Here is a 5,588-nt window from a genome sequence, read left to right on the forward strand (position 1 = left end):
AGAGCAGAATTAGCAACAGCTGCATTTTGCAGATGGGGAGACTCAGATGTGCGAGGGCTACCCCAGGGCATCCAGGTGTGATGTGGGGGTCCCGAGACGCGTCGCCAAGTCAAGATATCCCGGAGCTCAGTTCGTTCCTCAGCCTGAGAGGTGCCCACGATGATGGAAGACTTTGCAAGACCCCTCCTGGGTCGTTTCGAACCGAGCTGCCCTAGAGCTGTCGGGTAGGTGAGGGGGAGACAGGTGCACGAGCTGACCTCGTAGGTGACCGAAGAAGGGGAGGGAAGCAGGCCCGATGGAGCCGACCTGTACCCGACGCAACCCGCTGTGGGCCGAAATGGGAGCTAAGCCAGATGGAACAAACGACCCCCAACCCGAGCCCGGCGGGGCGAACAGGACATCCCGCGTTGTTCCACCTGCCAAAGAGGGCGAGCGCGCGGGCCGATCGGAGCAGAGCTAGAGGGCGGGGCCAAGCGGAGCGGAAGGGGCCAAGTGGACGAGCCGAGGGAGTGGGGCGCAGCCGAAAGTAGCCGAGTGAAGCCGAACAGAGACGAGGCGCGGGTCGGGTGGTGCCAAGCGGAAATGAGTGGAGCCGAGCGGGGCAGGGTGGAGCCGAGCGGAGCCGGGTGGAGCCGAGCGGAGCCGGGCGGAGCCGAGCGAGTGAGAAGCCGGAGGCCGAGAGGGCCGGGCCGACTTGAAGAGGTGGGGATTGCTGAGGGCTGGTCTGTCGGCTCTGGAAATCCTGTCATACTGTCACTTTTGGATTCCGCCGTTTCCGTCCCAACGGAAAACTAGGGCTCCTGGATTCCCCTGACCCGAGTTGTAACCACCGACGAGAATCTTTTTCACTGGCGGCCTCGGCGTCGGCATTTTATAAAATGAGAGCGGGGAGGGCGGCCGAAGACGAGTGTGCGGAGCCTTAGGCCCCCCGCTCGGGTCCGCTTTTCGTATATTCGGGTAGGATCGGATGTGGTGTCTTCCGTTGAAGTCCCTCGGCTCCAGTTCACCTGGGAGCGGGTGGGGGTTCTGGGGAATGTCACTTTAAAGACTTTGCTTTTGGGGAACGGTCCTGGCGCCTCCTGTGTAGATGCTGTCACTTGAGGTCTAGAAAGGGTCAGTGCGTGACGCAGCGGACGCCGGGGAAGCCTGGTCTGGATCCCGAAGTCCAGCTCGTTTACCTGCAACAGGCTGGAGGTCCCTGCAGCCTGGCTGTGAAGGAATTTTACCCGGGGGGCTGCGCCTCTGCCCTTACCAGGGCAACCTCACTGAGCCCCACTGTTTATATCTGTAAGATGAGGAAAGCGATGCCTTCCTCTCAGGCTGCTGTGCAGCTGGATGGGGTGGGGGCTCTGTATTTTGACAGTGTTATCATGTAGTCATATATGGAAAAAATGTCCTTTTATTTTAAAATAAAAACATTTAGGTACCAGGCACTGTTCTAGGCAGTGGGGATATAGACGTGAACAAATCAACCAGTAATGCCTGCATACATTCTAGTAGGAGCTGCTGATCCAGTGGTTTGGCACAAGACTTCAGGCAGTGAACATGGGCATGAAGCACTGAGCCCTTAGGTATCTGAGCCGTTGTCACCCACCGTGCCTGTGTGCTTACTGCTGAATTGCTCTAAAACACAGATCTGATCATGTGGCTTAGTTGCCAGCGCCTGTGAGATAAAGACCGTCAGGAGCGGGCCCTAGCCTACTTTTCCAGTTGCATCTCCCCATCACTTCTGTAAATTTTCAGGAACACCTGGCCACTCACTCTTCCCAGTACATTCTTCTGCTGTGTATTTTCTAAGTGCTGAGCTCAATGTTAGACACGAGATGGCGCCAGAACTGTACTGAAGGCTTTCTCTAATGGCCGCGGAGTACTCCCCTACCTGTTAACTGGCTTGGTTATTGGAACCTTTAGAAAGCCCCTTAGCATTTTTTTTATAGACAGCCCATATATTTTTTAGTATAATTCTCAATGAATTTATGTATTGAATACATTTTCTAGATATAAAAAGGAAGGGGAATATTATGAAACTTACTGCCCCAAGGGTTTCGGTACCATCATCTACTCCTCAGAGAGCAAGCCAGGCCGTTTTACTCAGAAGCTCATTAAGGTTCCTAATTCACTCACAATCTCTTCCTACAGTGTTGTTGCCGGGATGCTTTAGGGAACTTGGCCAAGGTAGGGGAAATTCCCTTCTCTTGGTTGGGCTCTGATTTTTTAAACCAAGAATGATTTTTGTAAACCAAAAATTTGGGGAAATTTTCCCCAAAGTCCCATTTTCTCCCCAAGCTAGTATTAGGTAAAAATCAGATATTACCTGCCCTGGTTTCTCAGCAAAATTTATTTGAAATGTGTGAGATTGCAGGCACCTCCCCATCTGAGGAGAGGCCACGAAATGGAATTTCATCCAAAATTAAAACAGATGTGACCTGGTCTCTGCTGGCATCCTTTATAGATGAGTTTCCTACAAAGACAATCTGTTGGGGTGGGGAAAAATCTTAGAACGATAGAAGTAGTTAGTATTTCACCTCACTTTTTAAAATTTGTATTTGTGGCCGTGTAATGTAGTGTACACTATGAGTCAGTTGTATACATCAAACCTGTGTTTTTCCATGACGAAAAGATTGCTAGAGGACAAATGCCAAGAGCTTTGTTGGTTTTCCCAGGATCTTCTAGCCAAAGGGGAATCACTGGAACCTGAAGGGACCTCTCTAGGAATGTCTTCTGTAGGTTTTGTCTTTTCACATCTCAGCCTCAGTTTCTTCATCTATAAAATGGTACTCACAATGCCTTCTTCATGGAGTTGTGAGAACACAGTGAGATCTTGTGTGTAAAAAGGCTTTGAAAGCTGTGATGCCGGGGCAGGATAAACAGGGCTCCTGTTAGACCACACAGCCATCTTTGGGCATGGTGGAAATGGCACCCCTTTCTCCTGGTGGATCCAAACCCGTGACAGGGTACATGACTTGGTGAGTTGAGCCTTACCGGATTTCAGTCCCACTTGCCCATTTGACCAGGCACCCTAAGGCAAAGTCTGCACAGGGTTGTGACAACCCTGTGGATCAAGTCCAAGTTCATACAGAGGAGCCTACCCTGACTGCCTCTCCCCTTCCCACACCCTGTGTTTCTACCAAACTGAAGCCATCAGTGTTTTGAAAGCAAAAGATCATTTCACCCCTCTGTGCCCTTGCATGCACCTTCCCTTACTCTAGGTGCTCTTGGTGAACTCCCACTCAGTCGTTAAGACCCCACTTAAGCAAGTCTTCAAGTCTATCTCATTTGATAACTTCTCCTTTTATGTCCCTCCTCTTCTTCCATCTGAGTACACTCCTCTATCCTAGCCATGATGCAATTATCTTTTCTGTTCTGCTTCTTCTGCTAGTTTTGGACAAAGATGAAGAAACAAATCTAGAGACTGGATGACCTTGGATCTCAGGTAAGTCCATCTTCAGCATGTGAGCTTGTTAACACAGCAGTTTCTTGTGAAGAGCAGTCACTCTGGGAAGAAATTGCCAGACTGTGGAGCTGCTCAAGGCCAGACAGCATGATTTATTCACCTCTTGGTGCCTGGCTTGCACCATGCCCAGGGCCTGACTGTTGGGTGCTGGTAAGTAACTGTGGACTGATTTACTGACTGTGTCTCATAATTGCCTTCCTGCCCTAGCTGTGAACCAAAGCCGTGGAGATGAAGGAACTCTGGGAGTGAGTGACGGAAGAGCAGTTGGTATACAGACAGGGTGTTCCAGCTGCAAGAGGAGGGGAATGCAGGAATTGTCTTTTAAATTTGTTATCTGCACCTGAACTACACGTATTCTTTATCCTTGTGAAAAATAAAAATAATTGCAGATTAGGCTGAAATCCAGCCTTCACAGAGGTATCTGCTGTTCTAAGTGGATCAATGTCTGCATGTGGTTTATATGTCTATTAGTATACATGCTAGCTGCAGTGCCAGAAAAGCTTCCAAATCTCAGTTGCTTAACACAAAAAAGTTTATCTCTTGCTCAACACACAGTGTGATGTGGTCGGGAGGTGACTCTGGGCAGCTGTTCCAGAAGGTGTCTCAGAGTCTAGGCTCAAAGTAATGCTCATCCCTTGCTTCTAACCTGTGGCAGGAAGATTGAGTGGGACATTTTAGGGGCTCAGCTAGAGGTAGCATATACTGAGTGTTGCATATTCCAACAGCCAGGACTCAGTCACACTGTCTTAAAGTAACTGCAAAGGAGACTGGGAAATGTAGTATTCTTATGTGGGGAAGATTTGTGAGCATCAAGCAGATCTTGCCACAATAGTCATGCCTATCAATAGGTTATATATTGTATTACATGATGGCATGAGTAGGCAGTAGAATAAAAGTGGTTGAATTTTGGATATACATTATTTTGGCTGTAGAGTAGGCAGGGCTTACTGATGGATATACATGGGGGATAAGGGATAAAAGAAACCAAATCTGATTCCTGAGTTTTGGCATGTGCAACATGGGGGTTTATAACACTGGATTCTTGACAGAGAGGAAAAGAGACTTGGAGCAGGAAAAGTATTATTGGTGTTTTTTTTGTTTTGTTTTGTTTTGTTTTGGTGGGAGGAGTTCTATTTTTCCATTGTTAAGTTTGAATTGCCTATTAGATATTCATGTGGAGAGGTCTGCAAGCCACAGGAGAAGACAGGGAAGTAGATCTACATTTGGGAGGCATAGGCATGTGGACAATATTGAATGCCAGGAACAGGGTGTAGATAGAGAAGCATGGAGAGCCTTTCTGTGAGTCCTGGGGCACATCAATATCTAGAGATGGAGCAGAGGAGAAGTCTATGACAGAGACAGAAAAGAACATCCAGTTAGGTAGATGGAAAACGAGGTAAATGTAATGACATGGATATCTGAGAAGAGATGATTTCAAGAAGAAAGGTGGGGCCACCTTGCATTGAAGACCACTAAGAAAGTGAGCAGGAGAGTGACTAAGAGGGAACCATTAGATTTGGCACCATGAATGTTACTTGAGGCTCTCAGTGGAACCAGTGTCCTTTCCTTCAGATGCAGGAAACAGAAGCCAGTTGAATGTGTTCTGGGAAAATAGGAGTTGAGGAAATGGAGGCAACAACCATAGATAGATACTTTTTATGACTAAAGAGAATGAGATGAAAGGATACCCACCCAGGGTATTAACACTGGTGGGCTCTGAGATATGGGATCAGGCTCATTCAGGAAAGTCTGTATATTGTTCTCATTTGTGGCCACTGAACTCTTTGCTACCATGCAAATCAGCTGTGAATTGGAGATATATTTTTTTAAAGTATAGAACTAAGACTCTTGGACTGCTGAGGGGCACTGTGTGTGTGTGTGTGTGTGTGTGTGTGTGTGTGTGTGTCTAGGCATGCTCTCAACACTTGGAGACGCAGTTCATGACCCTGTCTTAGATTTTACTTCTGGCTCGTGCAGAGCTTCCTGGACAGCCTCAGGTGAGAACCTAGGGCCTTGTCATGTCTTTCCTAGCATACTTATAGTCCTGAGTATGCATGCTATTCCTATGCATGCTTAAAGCCCCCCATGGACACTTTGTTCCCTGGATTTTACTTTTTAAAAGCTTTTTTGGTTA

The 5,588-nt window shown here is 47.9% G+C and overlaps 1 long non-coding RNA gene across 1 annotated transcript; it reads left to right on the forward strand.

The window, feature by feature from the left end:
- Positions 1–530: 530 nt before the first annotated feature.
- On the forward strand, positions 531–3,870 carry LOC103782902 (uncharacterized). The gene is made up of 3 exons (XR_608410.4): positions 531–702; positions 3,380–3,433; positions 3,662–3,870. It is a non-coding gene; the product is annotated as an uncharacterized LOC103782902 (long non-coding RNA).
- The last annotated feature ends 1,718 nt before the right edge of the window (positions 3,871–5,588 follow it).

The sequence above is a fragment of the Pan paniscus genome, chromosome 2 (genome assembly GCF_029289425.2).
Source record: "Pan paniscus chromosome 2, NHGRI_mPanPan1-v2.0_pri, whole genome shotgun sequence".
NCBI classification, from domain to species: domain Eukaryota; kingdom Metazoa; phylum Chordata; class Mammalia; order Primates; family Hominidae; genus Pan; species Pan paniscus.